This window comes from Syngnathus typhle, linkage group LG12, assembly GCF_033458585.1.
Source record: "Syngnathus typhle isolate RoL2023-S1 ecotype Sweden linkage group LG12, RoL_Styp_1.0, whole genome shotgun sequence".
Taxonomy (NCBI): Eukaryota; Metazoa; Chordata; class Actinopteri; order Syngnathiformes; family Syngnathidae; genus Syngnathus; species Syngnathus typhle.
In genome coordinates this window covers 7,988,463-8,008,453 of record NC_083749.1, presented here as the reverse complement: position 1 = coordinate 8,008,453, position 19,991 = coordinate 7,988,463, and the positions used below count along the sequence as shown (strand labels likewise).

General features: G+C 39.3%; 1 protein-coding gene across 5 annotated transcripts in view; it reads left to right on the top strand.

Moving 5' to 3' along the window:
* The window catches only part of LOC133163222 (transcription factor 4-like), a 117,686-nt gene that overhangs the window by 3,593 nt on the left and 94,102 nt on the right, over window positions 1–19,991 (top strand). The gene's annotated exons all lie outside the window — the stretch shown is intronic.

Genomic DNA, 19,991 nt, shown 5'->3' with positions numbered 1-19,991 from the left:
CTATTTTTTTTCGCGAGCCGCATTGTAGTCATAGCTTCTTTTGGAGTTTCCATTATGACTGTCAACCCAAATAAATGTATGAGCACCTCATATTATATACAGTAAAAGCTACAAAACAAACTGACAAATAACTCATTTTCAAATCAGATGAGTAAAAACTGGTCAAATATTAAAAAAAAAAGATGTTATTAAAAGTGAAGACAATTTGCAATTCTAGTAATGACACAAATTTAATCCAAAATTTGTCTTCGCGAGCCACATAAAATGATGTGGCAGGCCGTATCTGGCCCGCGGGCCTTGAGTTTGACACCTGTGCTCTAGGTATTTAGAATAGAATGCAAATATTGTCATATCAAAAAGAAAAATGATTTTGGTAAGTTTGAAGTTTGTTTTCTGCTTCTTATGTTCATTCCTGAGAGAGACTTCCTGTTTTTCTGGGTTGGTGATGTCACTCTTTCCTGCCTATGAATGTACTGTGGGGATTAGCTCACCGAGGTTCTATACAGTGTGGACCTTGTGGTGTCAAACAGTAGCAAAACATAGTCACTTTCAAAGTTGAACTGAACTGTCGATAGCGAGACAGGCATGTTGTAACTTGGGGAGTTTGTCAGGGAACGTGTGAGTGTGATTGACATTAATGAGATAATGCCAGCAGAGTGTGTAATTTATTCCCTTAATCCTATTTGGTTTTTTAGTCAGTGAGTGAGTGAGTTGGTTACTTCCTTAATTAATGTGTTTTCCATTCATACATTTTGTCACCGCGGTCAGTCAGGTATACCATAGCGGTCAGTATTTTGATGCTCCATATGTGTGCCAGTACTTCAGAGTTCACCCTAAGTCGCCTCTTCATGTTGTCACCTTGCTAGTGGCACACATTAAACATAATGTGTGACCTTTGTATCATTTACTGATTCGGGACGTTGCCAGCACATTACCAACAGAGTGCTATATGTTTTGCTTGCTTTAAACCAGGGGTGTCAAACTCTTTTTTTTTTTCGCGGGCCGCATTGTAGTCATAGCTTCTTTCGGAGGGCCATTGTGACTGTCAACCCAAATAAATGTATCAGCACCTCATCTTATATACAGTAAAAGCTACAAAACAAACTGACAAATAACTTGTTTTCAAATCAGACGAGTAAAAACTGTCAAATATTTAAAAAAAAGATATTTAAAGTGAAGACAATTTGCAATTCTAGTAATGACACAGGAATTTGATGCACAATTTGTCTTCGCGGGCCACATAAAATGATGTGGCGGGCCGTATCTGGCCCCCGGGCCTTGTGTTTGACACCCGTGCTTTAAACAGTTTAGATGCTGAGATCAGTTCAATAAAAGTGCAGATAGTGCCGGTTCTTGTACACCGCTGACGACACCTCCAGAACAGCTGCTTATTAGCTAGCTTTCAGGTAGCTGGAGTAGGCTCTTGTTGACCTTTGAACCTGAACTGGATATCACTCAAGGTATAGCTAGATGTACTTGAGTAATTCAACACATTAGAGTGGACCCTCCGTTTTTGTTTTTGTAAACTATTCCATTCCAGACACCCAAACACATAAACAGTCCAGAGAATAGCTCTTAAACAATGTGAAAACAATATGAAATGAATACATGAATCTTTACCAGACTTTCTACCTTTATTAAAGACACTTTTTGGCATATGAAAGACAGTAAGAAGAAGAGAGGGAAGAGAGAGATATCTGGGCTTACTACTACTAAGGACCAGCCTGGGAGTCACTGAACAACTGTCACACATACACACACACAAATAATCTGTCCTTGACGTGTCCTTCCATGCATCCTGGTGAGCTCAACCACCGTAAAGCATATTCATAAAACGCTATGACTTCTTTCTTGAATCATGTTCTTCATTGAAGGTCTGGCACTAAGAACTTTCTGAATCGTAGAAAAATTAAGAAATGTGAAAAACCAGGTTCCAAATTGTTTACCTATACTTGCCTCTGTATTGCTGACATTGTGTCAGTTTTAAAGCGTGGGAATTTCCAGTTCATTTGCACCTGGATGCACCAAAGCAGCACAGCATGCTAACATCCATGTGTGAATTCCTGGAGGCAGTTATTGAGCGAATATATAAAATGTTTGGATTGATGAATAAGATATATTGTGCATACTGATATATCACACATGTAGATATATATCTAAAAAAAAAAAAACTCAACACGCTGTAGAAAGTTCCAGTCACATGTAAGTCAAATGTGACATCATCATCAGCTAGATTGTGCTTACTTTATTAATTCATTGTTTCCTATAGTCGTCAATTGTAAAGTGTGAAGTCATAATTTGTTCCACAAGTTAGGGTTGAAAATATTTTCCATTCTACACAAGTTTGCATCATCCAGTTGGTAAAGATAACCCTACTGCATGGTGGGAAACCGATGTCAGTGACTTCAGGAGCATTTCGGGGTTCAATATTATACTTAAGGACACGTTGAGGATCTTTGGGGTTCTTATGAATGTTATGAAATACTGAACTAAATACAACCACCTTTACAAAACAGCGTATGCAATATTATATTGACCCGCCTAATGTAGTTAGTTAGTGCAATATACATCCTCTGTGCCATAAAGAGCCAAAGTGACTGCACGATTATTTAAGGAGAAGCGGTCGGTCTGGTTGAAAATCTTTCTGCGGGGTCTTTGCAAAGAAACACGTAGGTCATTTCCGTTGATCCCACTCATATTTGTGAGTCGTTCTGTTATTCTCCTTGAAACAGTACGCTGCAAACATCTTTTTTTGTTTACTGCTTGTTTGTGTGCCATGGTGTGCTTTGCCCCCGTGCCGTGTATGCAAATGTGAAGCAGGTCAACAAATGTTATGAGTTTGCAGAGGAAAAAAAAAAAGTATCCAGTTTTTGTACATTTAAATGGCTGGCAAGCTTTGGTTTGCTGCGTCGATGTGTATCTTCACTTTGGGATTATTCTCATGCACCCCCCCCCCAAAAAAAGGAAACACGGCACTGTCTCATAAACTTGAAACTACACAAACATCACATTTTTCCACCCACATGTACAAGATTCATCACGCACACACATTCTGCTCACCCCTGCTGTGGCGTTCTGCAGGCCTCGGCATTTTGATGAGCCCGGCGCTGTTTGTGAATGCAGCTAATTAGAACGCTATAGACCCGCACAGCCATGAGAGCAGCAGTTTCCAAAGGAAGGGATGAGGCCAGAAGCCCGGACATGCTGACGCTGAACCTGGTCCTCACATTGTATCTTTGGTTATTTTCACTTTGGTTATTTTCAGCAGTCAGGACTTTAGTCTAGATTTTGGGAGAGTATTTGAAAATATTTACAGTATATTCTGTTAAAGATTTACTGCACGGCTATTTGAGCTCCAAGCATACGGTTAATTTATTACATGAGAAGTATTTCTATTCCGCTAACCTCAACAAACATTTATGTTGGAGTAAAGTTTAGCTTGGGTTGTAAGAAGAGTTTCTGCCTCATGTCTGGTTTTTTTCTTTTGCTTTGTTTAGGTTTAAAAGGAATGAGAAAGGGAAAATATTTCAGATTCTAAAAGCACATTACACCACAGCTGAATGAATAAACACATTTATTGCATTTAACAAATAACCAATTGACAGCTGCCAAATATATTTTTGCTAGAATGCAGAAAGTCAAATCAGAAATGTAAAGCATTCTGTGGCACTGTCACACATATCTGGACAGCGACACTGAAAGAAAAAACATAAAAACACGTCATTCTGTCAAACAAATTTACCTTATCAGATTTGTTAAAGATGCATTTTTCACATTTCCAAAAATCTATAAATATTTGTTTGGATTTTTGACAGCTTAGTGGATACTAAATCCTCATATTTTTGGAAATCAATTCACCTTTAGACACAAAAGCGTAGAAACAGGAACGGTGCAAGAGTCCCACTTGACATGCTCAGCCCACGGTCATCAGCAAACGGGAAGTGGATTAACCATTTTAATTATTGGGAGATTTTGCCTAGTTGTTGTTTATTTTGGGATCATCCCTGGAAAGATAATGCACACATCAAACTCTGTGTGTGTTTCTAATCTCCTCCTGGATGAAGCCGTTCAAAGAGCAGGCTCCACTGTGCTTGTCACCAGCGCCACTTGTCTATTTCAGGTCTTGGCTGCTTTTGGTGAGCCCCCCCCCCCCCCCCCCCCCCCACTACAACACCGTTCGAACCCTTCAGATGTGTTGTTTGTTTCCCTGTCAACGGTGTTGGAAGCGGATTGAGGTGTGCGAGTGTGATAGTGTGTAAATGAGAGATTTGGGGAGATTTCACAAAATTATGCATGTGCATGTATATACTGCATGTGTCTGTGGTACAGGAGGGAAAGATGCAGGAAAGACTCATTGTGAAATACATGAACAAAGGATGAAGAAAGCAGATGAAGATAGCAAACAGTAGTCGGAATGATTTTTGTTAAGACGTCTTGCAAACGTTCTCAACTGAACCAGTGTGGGCAACAGTAGGGTTCAAGGTTCAAGGTTCAAATCCCACTGCAGTCCAAATTGTGGTCATTGGGAGTGTGTGTTGGAAAGTTTACTTTTTTGTTCTTTGTTCAGTTAAATTGCACAAGAGCTAAAAGACATTTTTGAAGGTATTGTGAGGCTACTAAATTTGGTTCAATGCACGGAAAATCCACAAACAAATGATATTGACTGCATCATTAATTGAGAAAGTGCTGGAACTAAATTGTGGCTTATATCGAAGTTTCCGACACACTCAACAAAACACTGAAGCTTGAATCAAGGTCATGCCTGTGTTGCTGATTTTAAAATCGTCACAATGTGAGTGTTAATCGTTGCTTTGGTGCCCGATGATTGACTAGCGATCAGTCCAGGGTGTACCTCGCCTCTCGTCAGTTGGGATAAACTTTCGCTTTCCCATGACTGAGCAGAATATGCAGTTTCGGTGGTGAAAGTTCCACTCGTGGAACAGATTCATTCTGTTTTTTGTTTTATCTTAGGGGGGAAATTAATTTTTAAATCATCCCCCGCAGCAGTGTTTGCTTCTTCACACATCTGCAGAGAAATTTGGGCAGCCACGAATACGACCGCATCGGCATGCTGGATTTTTGTTCCTCTAATTGGTATAGCTTATTCAGTCACAGTTTACAGCTGAGAGGAATAAAAAGGGTTCATTTTAATAATATCTCCTCTCACGTTTGATTTGATACACTTGTACTGAAACAGATAATGCGCCTCAACGTGGTGAACAACGCCCCCACCGCCACCCTCTTGTCTCTATTCAGTCAAATCAGCCTTCGTTCCACCCGTCACTCAAACTCATCCAAGATGATGGCTTTCAAAATAGGTGGCGAGCAGAAGCCGCTTGCTCAATACCTTGCCCTCCTACATTTTCTCTCTGCCTTGGAGGCTCTTAATTTGTCTTTTTCTTGGCAAAAACTCCCAGCCATGCTCTTAATTGGGGTACGGATTAAGAATTAATAGGCGCTTTTTTAGCTATAATGGCAAATATGATGAGCTCCATTTGCTTTTCAAACGCTAATAATGACTTGCTAATAATGGCGCTGATTTCAATGTTCACGTCTGTTAATATTTGGCAGGGATTTATTTATTTATTTTTTTTTTTTTTTTACAAACCTCAGGAGATAGACGTAGCTCTTGCTTCGGCAAGCCGACTTACTACCGAGTCGGCACTCCATATGTTTTCCCTAAAGGCACAGCTAAGACTAGTTGGGCTCGGCTAGAGTTAGAAGAGCTTATTTTTTGTTCACTTTGCTCCGTGACTCAGATCAGACTCAGTCGTCATTTTCTGGTGTCTGATCCTATTGCGTCAATCATATGTGTTTTGTTGTCTTCTGATACGCTTTGTAATAAGTCGACTAAACGTCTCGTGTCTGACAAACTGTCAGTGTTTAATTACTGGTCTTCATCAGCTTTTTATTTCTGGTGTCACAAGTGCTTATTTTAGAGTCATCTGTTGGACACCTGCAGCAGGTAATCTGTCGGATTTATACGCAAGCCCGTCATTAACTGTGGAGTGATTAGGAATGAAAGACAGGCACAGAAATTGAGTGCATAGATGTCTTTACAATTTAGGGTAAATATGTCTTGTTTATGAGTAACGTACTTCACGTTTCATTTCTTCATTTTCTGGGATAGAAGTGGCTGCTGATTTTTTTTTTGAAATTGTCAGATACACTCCAGCGATGTTAAGTGACCAGGTCCATCCCCTACAGGCCAAACACACCAATTACCAATTTCTCAGAGCAGTTTGTTTCTCCAACTTGAGTTGATGTGTGGCTGTTCTGATTTTGGTGCATCAAATAAATAAAAAAAACACTTTTACGTATCCTCTGCAATGTGCTCAAGTACTTGTCATTGTGCTTAGGTGAATCTACTGCCGAACATTTGAGTACAGAGGAGGCGATGTTTTGGAGAACCAGGGCTCTAACTTCTGGGTCACCAAAATAACTCATTATTTCATCATAAATTAGATTGTGCAAAGCTAATATATAATCGTATATGTGCCTATAATTATTTGTGGAATGTTAAAAGTAGCATTATATACTAGCTCCTTTAATGTACCCTAAAACTTTGTAGCTAATTACTGTATGTAGATTTTTAAGGTCAGCATTATACATTTTTGATCTTTTGATTTACTTAACCCTTGTATCCCTTCATCGTTCACCATATGTGAAACTGCAAAGCCGCAAGGCCGCATTATTTGTCCTCCTCACTCTGCAGTCAATATGTGATGTTGCTGAGGTGTACATTTTACACCTGTTTGATTTAACGGAGAGAAACGTAGTCCCTGCGCCTAATCCACCCAATCCTTAGAAAATAAAGAGACAGGCAACGTCAAACAGTTTAGCTTGCAATTACAGTACTGCTCAACAAGACTGCAGCTTTCCTTCAGTTTATCTATCCATCCATCCATCAATTTTCTGAACCGCTTAGTCCCCACGGGGGTCGCGGGCGCGCTGGAGCCTATCCCAGCCGTCATCGGGCAGTAGGCGGGGGACACCCTGAACCGATGCCCAGCCAATCGCAGGGCACACAGAGACAAACAACCATCCGCACTCGCACTTAGGGACAATTTGGAGTCTTCAATCGGCCTACCAAGCATGTTTTTGGGATGTGGGAGGAAACCGGAGCACCCGGAGGAAACCCACACGGGCCCAGGGAGAACATGCAAACTCCACATAGGGAGGGCCGGAGGTGGAATCGAACCCGCACCCTCCTAACTGTGAGGCGGACGTGCTACCCAGTGCCCCACCGAGCCGCCTCCTTCAGTTCATCGCGACATATTCTGGAAGGTGGATGTAATGTGAATGAACAATTGTACGTGCGATCTTTTCGATATTACACTGACATAAGATGAAAATGAAAGACAATGTGTATTTCAAAATACATTAAAATATCATAACCAAAACAGTCAACTCCTACTGTGTGCGCTCTATCTACAACTCCCTCTTTGTTTTAATTAAAAAATAAATCTCTTTTATAATTGGTATTTTCCAAGTCCTTCTCAGCCAAGTTTATAATTTTTCCTTGAACTCCTTAACTATTTCTTTGCTTTTGTCTACCAGACCGTTGCAGAATTATACTTGTAGCAGTTTCTGCGGGGATTTTTTTTCCTTTCTAAATTTAGAAAGCACTATTCGGGGGTATTTTCTGTGCAAAACATCCTGTGATCATGTGACGTTTTTGTTTTTACTCATTTTTAGTTAACATTTCCTTCTAGCCATCCATATCAACTGTTTCTTCCTGCTCTTATTATTCTGCACATCCTTCTTGATCTTAGATTGACCATGTTTTCCAGTGTTTAGAATTAGTTATTTGGAACATAAGTTTAGAGTATGTGTTTAAAAGAATAATTTTTAAAAAAAAAAGACAGAACCAAAATCTAAAACGTAAAAGCAAACAAACAGAAAAAACTGTTTGCATTTCCAATTAATATAAAAAAACAAAGCAGATGCTAACATTCAAAGGGCTTATTACTGTGTGGCGTTCTAAATTTTGTTGCTGGGAAAAATAAGCAGAATGAAATAAAGTGAAAGACGGAATGGAGTAGAAATCACGTGCTGTCCACCACAGGGGCAGATGTACTTTGATACTTTTGATTTGCACAGATGTTGTATTTTACTCCATTTTACACATTCTATAAAAATATTTATAGCTTGAAATATTTCGGTTAGGGTTTAGCTGGCGACCAATGCAGATTGAACTCTTGGCTCCAGTTCATTTATGACTTAACGTGGACAAGCGGCATTGAAAATTGATGCTGGGGAAAAAACAAACCTAAATTTCATTTCAAAGTCAGCCACGAAGCAAATATTCTCATTTAAGAGTGTGTGTTGCATGGAGAATCTGTTCATTGAGTGTGTTAAATGTACTAATGTGATGTACGCTGACTTGCCAGAGACACAGTGAACCTTCACACTACAGAGACTAGCAGATGAAACCATCTGGTTCAGAGTGAGAGGTGGGTTGGAGCAGGGAAGCTGCACAATGGTTTCTCCCAGCTTTTGTTTCAGTCTCAGGCTTTGGCTGCGCTGGCACCAGAGTGGCAGTGCCAATTCCCTGTGTGTGCGTGTGTTTGTGTATGTATGTGTGTGTGTGTGTGTGGTAAAAAGGGTGAGGGGGTTGCTTGGAAAATCTCACACACGCACACATTTACTGACATACATGCACACTCACAAAGATTGTAAATTGTCTGGAACACCCCTAGTGCCATCTGGTCCTGTGATGGGCCAGACAGTGTGTGTGTATGTGTTCGCACTCACGTGTGTATGTGCATGTGGGAGTGAGAGAAAAGAAAAGGTTGCGTATATGCATACGTATGTGTATACATTTTATGGTTTGTGTGTTGCATTATAGTTTTCATGTGGAGAAAAAAGAGAAAAGAAACAACCAATATTACTATCCTGATGTTGGCCTTTTCTTTTTTTTTTTTAATTCAGTGAAAAATGTTTAAAAAGAAAATATTTTTGTCTGTAGTTGTTTAAAGACAGGTTTGTGTTTACATCTTAGGGATGTGTGTATGTGACAAGTTCATAATGTCCTGAAGAGAGCCAAGGTTTCCTTCCTCATAGCTTCTGAACATCTGCAAACGTGCGTGTGTGTGTGTGTCACAGAGAGAGACACATTGATCTTCCCGCTACATTCCATTCTTTCAAGGCTCTGAATAGCAAGAACTTCTCACTATAAACATTTGTCCCGCTTTCCCCTCTTCACTTCAACCATTACACCCTTAAAAACTCTCCCTGTGAAAATTTTGTAGTTTTGCACAATTTCTGTGTAGCCTGTTATGTGAATACTTATTTAAAAAAAAAAAATCATGTTTGGCTAATTTACCCGCTTTCTGCTAGTACAGTCTTATTGCATTGGTTTATTTTTTCTATTCTTGTTTTACAGTATAATGTATAATGTTTTGGGGCATTTTTTATGCGGTGTATTTTTTTTATTGGCTATAACTTGAAAGATTGACTTGCGAGTGCTTTTGCCTTTGGTTAAAAGCATATTTAAGAAGGCATGATTTTATTTTCGGGGGGGGGGGGGATTTCTAGTATTCCATCTCTTTTCCCACTTTTCTTGCCTGCTGTCTGTTGGATGGCCATCGTTTGGCAGCTTGGAGCCATTCGAAGAACCAATTATCCAATAAATGCAGCATAATGAAGTTGTTTCCCTGCTGCTGTGTTACTGAAAGCCAAGGATTGCTGATCTTATAGATTTACACCCGAGATTTACCAAATAATAATTCCAAAGATTACTTTGGAAACATGAATCAAATGTCGGCTTCACCATCTTGCATTACACAGCAAAAGTGGTCGTAAGAAGCATGTCGTTTAAGGGCATCCTCAGTTGTAAGACACGTGTCTCAAGTTGATGTATGAGTTGTTACACAGAGATCAGGAAAAACAAAATCCTCAAATATCTTTTTCCAGACAAATTGATATCCTATTGTTGATGTCTGATATCCGATGCTACAATTCCATTCAAGCAAAACCGCATCCCTTAGACCTGTTGCTTTTTTTAAAATCTTAAATTTGAAATCACTTTGTCTAAAGATGTACTACTTTCACATTGACCCAAATGTTGACAGTGATGAAACACATCATTTGTTGTTATTTAAGATGTTTGGAACACTTTAGTATAAACTACAAAATATTTGAGTTGAAACTGGTCAGTCAATATAAACCACAAACCAGAATAAACCAGCTGATGCATTGTAATGTTGACCCCCCCAAATCCCAACACACTCTGTTATGTACATACGTATGTAAAATGAAATGAAATGATGAAAAAAAATCATCGACCATTTCCAAACGGTTGCTGCTATTTTTTAATATTTCAAATAATAAATAAAGGTTTAGAAGTAAGTAAGTAAACAATATGTCTGACTATGTTCTGGGCATTTACATATTTGGTCAGATCAAGGCTGAATCACATTACACAACAAATAATCACCGGACTTCAGGACCACCTCTTCAAGGGGTCTGTATCTAAGTTCAAATGCTGTGTCCACACCTGCCCAAACAAACCACACCAAGGGGTTGCATGAACCAGAGATCAGTTCAGCCAAACTAAACAAGACAACTGGAAAACACCCTTAGCTTTTGTAGCCTTAAAAGTTGGTTGGATTTGGTCTGGCACATATATTTGATTGATGATAATGTTATGCAATAAAAAAAATAATCTTTCCTGTGTTAAAAGAATTGGCTTCTGTATTTTCATGGCATTTCTTTTCAATGTCTGGAAAGCAAAGTTGGCCTCATAAAATGATACGATGGTTGGAGGTCAGGAGATCAGTCACAACAAATTGGGGAGAAGTCTATTATCTACTGCCACCTACATTGTTGAGTGTAGAGCAGTTACGTCTGCCGTGTCAGTTTAATTTACATAAATGCTTTTTTGGAACTAGGCTGCAGTGTGAATGCAACACAGGAATGAGCTACAGTGATTTTTTATTCGAGAAGATACCGTATTCTTTAGATTATAAAGCGCATTAAAGGAAACAAACTAATACAGCATATAAATCAAACTTTATTCAACTTCAATTTAACATCCATACATAAGGCTACCTGATTTTAAGACGCACTGATGGTTTTTGAGAAAATTCCAAGTGTGCCTTATAGTCTGCAAAATAATGGGGGGTCAGTTACTTCAGCCACCTGTTTGTATTAGGGTCCGCCTTCTGCGTGATGTAATGTGTGGAAAAATGGGTTTGAATAGTCACTGGTGATTTAGAATAGCTTGTTGTCCTGAATGAATCATTTTCGTTTTTTTGCTTCAGAAGCCCAAGTCAAAAGGTAGCAGTAATATATCTTCACTGTTGGGCACAGCTGTATTTCCAGGAAAACAGGCGCCGTTTCCTCAATAAACTGTTTCCTGAATGGATGTTTAACCTGTAGAGATGGATTCTTTTGGTCTATGGCACTGGTGTGAAACTCAAGGCCCGGGGACCAGATATGGCCCGCCACATCATTTTATGTGGCCCGCGAAGACAAATTGTGCATCAAATTTGCGTGTCAATACTAGAATTCCAAATTGTCTTGGCTTTTAATAATATCTTTTTTTTTTTAAATGTTTGACCAGTTTTTACTCATCTGATTTGAAAATGAGTTATTTGTCAGTTTGTTTGGTAGCTTTTACTAATATATAATATGAGGTGCTCATACATTTATTTGGGTTGACAGTCATAATGGCCCTATAACTACAATGCGGCCCGCGAAAAAAAAGAGTTTGACACCCCTGGTCTATGGGATGGCCCCAAGTTTTGAATTCAACATAAATGCACAAAATAAAACAACAGCAAATGATACCATATTTAGTAGGAAAGGAGAAGCCGATGATGAGTTGCCATAGAATAGCGTCAACTACTGTAGACTTAATGTCAGACTTTATTTGCCTTAATAAATGGTTGGTACTGGATGGTATTGGCAGTCTCCATGAGTACCGATACCTTAAAATAAAGCTCGAAACTCACCCATCCTTTCAGAATAGTTTCTATCAAGACACTCTGATTCCATCTGATACTGTGTATAATGATTAAACTTAAATTTACCCACATGAGGAGTGCTTTTTTCAGGTCTCTCTTTCCTTTTATAGCTAAAAGAGCATCAACAAATTTTGCAAGAAATAGGCGAGGAGACTACTTTTATCCCCATTGTCACTTCCGTAGATCCATAGTGGTTCCAGGTATTTGAGTAAAGGTTCTGTGAAACACGTTTATTGAGAAATAGTTGTCCGGCTGGGGTCCATATTTGTTGGTCTTATTAGAGGACTCCCAAATAACTCATTGTACCTTTGTACCAAGGTTAGGGTTCCCAAGATCTAAATGACATTTTGGGGTCAAGACTCTGCAAGTAGCTGCATCCCTAAATGTCAAGGTAACGGAAGCCATTGTGGTCCAGTATCGTGGGGGGATTATTTTGCTTGAGATCATTAGCTTTCCCTTTCGCCTAAACTTATGTCTACTCATAAAATCCAAATTATGCAAGAAAGAGCTGACACAGTTAGTCATGTAGGATATTTACCAACATAGTTACCAGCATACGAGGGCGTGTATATGTCGGAGGCTGTGAGCAGCATGTGCACAGACGGTCTCATTTGGCAGCCTGTCCACAAGAATGTAACCTGAGACCTACACACACAACACACACACAGGCATTCCCATAGTACCTCACTCTCTCGCACACACACACAGATGTGAGCCTTTTGTCTGCCCTCGACCTTTTTTTCCCCCTCCTCCCCCTCAGTCGTTGCAGGTGTTCATCATGAGGCAATAAAACAAGTAGTGACTGTTCTCCGTCCCTACTGTGGCCCAGACTCACAAGGCTACAGAGACCCAGCCTTGCTCCACATTTACACAGCTCTTTCTCATTTGAGGCTATGCATGCTTGAGTGTATGATTCAAGTTTTCAAAAAGAATATGAATGTGGAAAATCTCTTCTAATCATGACCATTGAATCTCTTTTTTACTTTTGTCTTCAATTACTTCTAATCCAACATGTGGGAAGAAGCTTGGTAGAAAATGATGAATACATTTTTGTTGCAATTTTCAGCAACGTTTTTTTATTTTATTATCAGGCACATATGTTCTGAATGAGTTGCTTGTTCGCCAATTTAGTTTGTTAGCTCACAAGAACAAGAGACAGCACATGGCATGTTCAATTGCACATTTTGTCATTACAATCTGCTTGCTTTGGTGACATTGTAAGGGCAGTGAACAAGTATAGCGCTATGGTTAAAAATAAAATGAAGAAAAACTGCAGACACACACTGACTGACTGAAGCAGTACTCTTGAAGTCAGATTGTTTTTCAGTGTGTAGGGCACCTCACCTAAATAGTAGTGCGGTGGGTGTAGAAATCGGAGGGTTATTCTGCAATGTGTTTGGTTTTTTTTCTGTTCTGAAGATAGTATGCACTAGGATGGTACCATCTGTTCTGGTAATAAATGTGGCTAGGCTGCTTGCTCCGTTTCTTACGCTTTTGGATTCATTCACGTGCACCAGAATCATCTGAAAGCTGTCAGTGATAGCGATGAGATGCATAGAATTGTGTTGTGTATGAAATAGAAAAGACTAACCCACTGCGGATACAATATTTCTTTTCTAAATATACAAGGGATATGTGGTTTATATTGCCTTTTCTTTATAAGCTGCTCCTGTCTGGAATATTGACAGCCTTCTGAATCATCTAAAAGCTGTCAATGGGAGTAATGAGATCAAGAGGATTTTCCTGCATGGGAGATGAACATGAATATAGCTGACATTGGAGTTTGTTTTTCCAGAGATACAAAGGTTATGAACCAGTTTTGTTTTGATCCTAAGGGAAATTTCAGATGCTATTGTCCCTCTCTCGACATCTATTTACAGGAATACCTTTTTATTTATAAGAGGCTAAAATACAGATACAAAATACAATGTTCCCATACAACTGATTTAAGATGTCACATATGGATTCCTGGCTTGCCCCTTGCCCACATGCTGCAATATTTACATTCATTTCATATTACATAAAAATGCTTTAGTAAACACCCTCCCTGCTGCACATTATATTTTTTATTATTGCACATAGCTGCTAAAGACTAGTCGAGCTCTGAAGCGTAACTACCAGGATTAGAATGATTGTTTTTCAATTAGTTTAATCATCAAATATTATGATTATTATTATTATGTCCCAAGCTGACTTTTTTTCCCTTGTTCAACAACCTGTATCACTGACACTGTATTAATTTTAGTCCACAGTATTTTTGTTGTTAATTACTGACAGACAAACCCAGATGTTGCTGTGATCTGGTATTCTCTCCTTGCTACGGGTCTTGAATGAGACTTTTGCAGACTCCATCCAGCTGGCTCCTTCCTGATTTTGACTCATCACATAAGCAATGGAGAGTAACCAGCTGTTTCATATAGCCATATTTATCACAAGCGTTGGAAAGCAGACTGCTGCAACCTAACCAAAAGCTTGAAAACTAAACTGAAACTCATTGTAAAATTTTAGGATGCACAGTCAAGGGAGGTCTTCTTTAAAGCTACTTTGGTTGTCCAGCACATGTTCTGCTGTGACCATGTGTATCACAGTTAACAGTGACTAAGTTTGTGATTCATTTCTAAAGACAAGGAATTGATTTGATTCATATTTAGATGGGAAAACACGCTGAGAAAATCTTTATTTGCCATGTCAGGGATTTTCCCTCCAATGGGTTTCCGTTAAAGATCTTTCAGTTTTACTGGTTGTTTGGTTACTGTGAATCCGTACTGTGCAGTATACGACGTTATGCTTTTTGTGCTGCTCTTTTATTCTTGGTATCTTTGTGCTTCTATGTGGTGAACTCACATGAATGCAATTCTTGTTCTCCGAGGTCATTTGCTCTTTCTTGTGTGCAAGCCAAATTAAGGTTCTCTGAATAGTAACAATGTGAAATGTGAAGCAGCAAGTTCTGTTCTCTGTTAATATAATAACTTCAGTTATAGACTTTGACAGCTGTATTCACGCAGATGCACAGTTTCCATCGCTACAGAGGACATCTCTTCAAAACAGCTAGCTAAATAAGTGAAAAAAGGCACCTACCCCATATCCTAAAATTTTAAACTGTACCCTCAAGTTAAAAGAGAAAAATGATGGCACATTGTTAAGGTTTGTGTTGGAGCAATGTAAAAAGTTTTGAGGGGGGGGCGGTCCTGTCTAATGCAAATAAGTCGCAGCTCACCCCACCTTCCTCGACTGTGAGTATAGTTCAGATCCCATCATTACCGTGATGGAGCTGGGGAGGTCGTAAGTGGTTACTTGCGCTCAAGTGGTTGCCCCGAGTCTGAAGATAAAGAAGTGAGCCTCCATAAAGACAGTAAATCATCAACAGTATTTTCATTCGGAATTTCATCGCCAAGCATTTGAAAAGATGCGGGGGATCCATGCATGTGGCACAGGCAGCAGAGAAATCGCCTTGCCTTGCATATTTTATTAATGCTCACCCTCTTTCTGATCTGTTTTTTTTATTTATTTTTTTATTTCTTCCTTCCTCAGCCTCACTTGTTACCTCAACGGTCAAGTGATGAAATAAGAGAAGCTTAATATAGACAAATAAGATTAATGTCGCAGAAAGTCAAAGACTTTCTAAAACAACAGTATTAATGTGTGCAAACTGTGTAAAGCCACGTCAGATTACCTTTTAAAAAATAATGAATGAGGTGAGTGTGTGAATTGGGAACACACACACACAAACACACACTCGCAGATAAAGTAGCGGAGCTTTCCTTGCTGCGTGACCTGACATGTCTTATGTGGTTTTCAAAGGGGAAGCCTTCACTTTAGTGTTTGCCAGTGTGCATGTGCATGGGTGTTGTTTTTTTAGATCAATGAACTTATGGAGTAGTTGTACACAGACACACACGCACACATGCATGCACGCACGCCTGTTCTCAGTCAAGTGACGCACTCTGCCCTCCTGACATCTGGTCACTGAACTCTCTGGAGGGCTCTTTCTTGTGTGCATGTATACTATGTGTGTTCAATTTAATTTCCCTGATTGATATGATCTCTTGTATTTTGTATTTCTTCGGCTACACAACTAGACATGTTCATATGAAAGTGTACCGTCATTCTCGGACTATAAGTCACGTTTTTTTTCATAGTTTGGGTGGGGGGGCGACTTATACTCAGGACCGACTTAGATACATATATATGGGTTTCTTTTTCACTTTTTTGGGCATTTTATGGCTGGTGCGACTTATACTCCGGTGCGACTTATAGTCCGAAAATTACGGTATATAGCAGTGGTCTCAAATAGTTTTGTTCATTGATGAATGCAGTGGTTTTTTTTAATGGTAAACATGGAGTTCTGGTTGATTGGGGAATGGCCCAACAAGGCTGCTATGTCAGCAAGTTGGTTGGTTTCACCGTGTCGCCCTCAAGCTGATGTGGACACAAAGAAATGTCTGACAAATGTGACAACTTGAAATGATATGACATTTTGACGCAGTGATGTGGATGTAATTTGTTAACACAAGCCAATATTGGACTGGCCTCCATGATACGGTATTTGAGTCAGAGAGCAAGGTTTATTTTCTTAACATTCACGCACTTATAAAGCAAGGAATTTTGTTTGGTATAGTAAACTAAAGTGGAAACAAGCATAACACAATAAGGTAAGAAGAACAGAAGGCTTTCAAGAAATGATGAAACATTTGTAAGTGAATTAATTGGATTGCCGGTCTTTTCAGACACACTTTATGATTCTCATCTGCAGTGGGACAGGGTGGGGAGCTTTTAGCAACACAAATTGGCCTGGTAGCAAACAAAGTGTAGCAAATTATCACTGAAGACGTTTACCTGTTTTCTTAACAAGCTGCATTCGCACTCTGCTGAACAGTTTCTTCTCGGTTGATTCAATCACAAAAAAGTGTCGCTGTGTTCTTTCAGCATGTCGTATGTGTCACTCCTCTGGGACCATCACGTAATATCTTTTGCCACATCAAAGTAAATTTAAAACCGTTCCTTGACCCATCGTATGTTACATTACTTGTTGGGATAGGACAGAAAGTGACAATGGTCTGGCCACCACATAGCTCCGCCCCTGTCTGTGTGGTTTTTTTTCAGAGTACACTGGCTTCCTCCCATATTCAAAAAACATGTGTACTAGTTTATTTGAAGTCTCTAAAATAGTTCTTAGGTGTGAATGTGAGTATGATTTTTGGGGGGATTAGTTGGGGCTCAGTTTTGTGGTCTTTGTTAAGGCTTGTGATTTGGTGCTATAGCAACAAAATTGTTAGTTATTAATTCAATATCCTCAAAATAACTTCACTGTGAAAGTTTTTCTTCTTTTGGGTTTCTCTTGGGAGAAAAAAAGACATTTAAGTCCTTGTGAAGTCGATGCTGTTCAGCTTCAGTTGCGTTTCAAGAAGTCTTCTGGGATCTTTTGCTGGTTTTAAGGGACTTGTGCAAAATTTTAGAAGTTTCATTCTGCTGTTTACCCGTCCACACTAGAAGCATTGAAGATAGTGTGGGCAGGTGCCTGTCATAATTCTCTTGTGTGACTTTACACCAGCTGCAACCTCCTCTTCTTGAGGTGAGGACAGAAGGCTCGGCGACTGGAGGGAGACGAGGACAAAAGGAAGGAAGGCTGAAGGGAGGAGGAGCAGTAGGAAGATAAAAAAGTAAATAAAGAATGAAAGGCAAGGACTTTGAGGGAGGAACATGAAAATGGCTGACCTGTTAATAAAATTCACAAATTAAAAGTATTATCTTGAAATATTGACCTTTTCTTATCTTACTCTTGTCATCTTCTATCTATTATCTTTTATATGGCAATGCTTTCTTTGTAGTATGGCAGAATAGTGACATAACTAAGCTGAGTTCTCACATTTGTTAAATATGATGCAGTGTATATTATACACATTTTGTCACGACGACATTTTGAATTAAACAAAATAAGTTATTGTGTATTAAGCCACATTATAAGTGGGATGTGCTAATGTCGCTCGTACTAATGGGTTGTGGTGCAGTTGCAACTCTATTCTAAACCTTGAGAAGCAAAGATGACATCGCCCATAGTTTGCAGTTGCGCTCTAAAGGCCTTCAAGCCAACTAAAGACTAATTTGGAGTTTGACAGCATTTTCAATGGACCGGCTATTTCATTTTTTTTTTTTTTTGGTAGGATTCGCACAAACACTAGTTTGAAGTCTGTCATGGAGGAATTTGTAACTTGAGGAGGTTTGCAGGGTTCTGTGAAGAGTGACAGGTCTGAGCGTGAATTTTGAATTAGCGGAGCATTTGGAGTCAGCAGCAGGTAGAATTGTCTCTGTTTTCTTTGCTTTAAGGGTTTAAAGACAAATTTTTCATTGGTTATTATTTTCACTGCATCATACGTATATGTCCTTACCATACAATCATACAAAACTGATTTGTCTCAATCCTTGAACGCAATACAAGTCATGCCCTTTATGAATCTTAGGACTTTCTCCTGCAAAAAAATAAAATCAACAAGTCTTGAAAAACTGTGAGAATATCTGCAGGCGCTATCTGTGTGTGTCGCTATTTGTTGCTTTGTGTATATATATGTGTGTGTGGGTGTGTTTAGCTGTGTTGGCCTGTGTGTGTGTCAAGAGGGTTGTTTGTCAGTGACTGTCAATTTGCATGTGCAAGTGTGTCTGCGTGTGTATTTGTGAGTGTGTGCGGGTCCCTACAACCTTGCACCCATGCAGACATGCTAACTCGTTAGCGGCTTCTCACTCCTCGCTTCCAGAAAAGGAGGTGGCATCCAGGTGGCAATATCCCACGATGAACCTCTCCCCAGTCTGTAATAACGGTCGCTGTTGGTAACAACTACGTCAGGGGATAAATTATGGACCTTTTCATTTATTTCACATAATCACAACTAAAATTTAAAAAAAAAAAAACGACAAACTTAAGTTACTGATCAGTGTTTACGCAAACAATGTTGAAGTTGAAATTGCTTTAATTCCATTGTCTCAAGTAAATGAATATATTGTGTTATATAAATATATCACATGCTTAAAAAGATTTACAACGTTAGCTCAAGACATGGTAGCTGATTTTTTTTTACTACTGCTATTTCTAATCATAATGATAATGTTCAGAACACCTAACATTTATTTATCGCTTTTCTAGCTGTCCAAAGCCACTTTACACATACAGTTGGTAGTGAGAGACACTCAGTGGGAGGAAGCTGAATCTTGTTTCGTCTTTTTTTTTTTCGAGTGACTGCGTGACTGATTTCTCAGTAAATGGCTGTTAATGCTGTGATGGTTTCGGCGATCTATTATTAGCAGCTTGGGCGCAAGTTGATGGAATTCACCTGAGCCCCACTCTCACTTCCTTGTCGCCGACTAAAACCAACTAATGCCTCTGCTCTTCTTCCTGTACAGGTGCATGTGAATTAATGTGTGTGAGCATTGCTATACTTTTTTTTTTTTATCCAGGGGAATTCATCAGGAATACCTTGAGGTTTTTTCTTGTACAACTATTGTGACATGTAGTAGATCCAGCAGTAGATTGTTTGCATGCAGCACAGTAGCACTGTATCAAGCACCACTGAACTGAAAACTGAATTTAATGGAAAGGAAACTTTGAAGCATACTTATTTAGCTTATTTGATTCAAGTAGGGATTTGAAAAAAAAAACATACTGTGGATAATCAGCATACGCGGGCCAAGGATAATTCGGGGGGTTTGCAAAACTTTTTTTTTTTTTTTTTTACAAACCACAAAAATTCTTCTGAAAATGCTGATAAAATAAAGATTCGGTAAGTGGTCCCTACGGGGCTGGGCTGGGTGGATGTGGAAAATAATTCCCAGAAAAATAAGAAAATAACCAAAAGGCGATTTTCTGGGGGTGGTTGGTGTCCCCGCGGCCCTCCTCTAGGTCCGCCAGTGGACATTAGGGGACTAAACCACTACACTGGAGACTCTCGAGGCCCAGACTCAGTGACTTACTAAATCTGACACGGCCAGTTTTTTCTTGTGAAAGCAATTTCAGGTTGCTTCTTCCATATG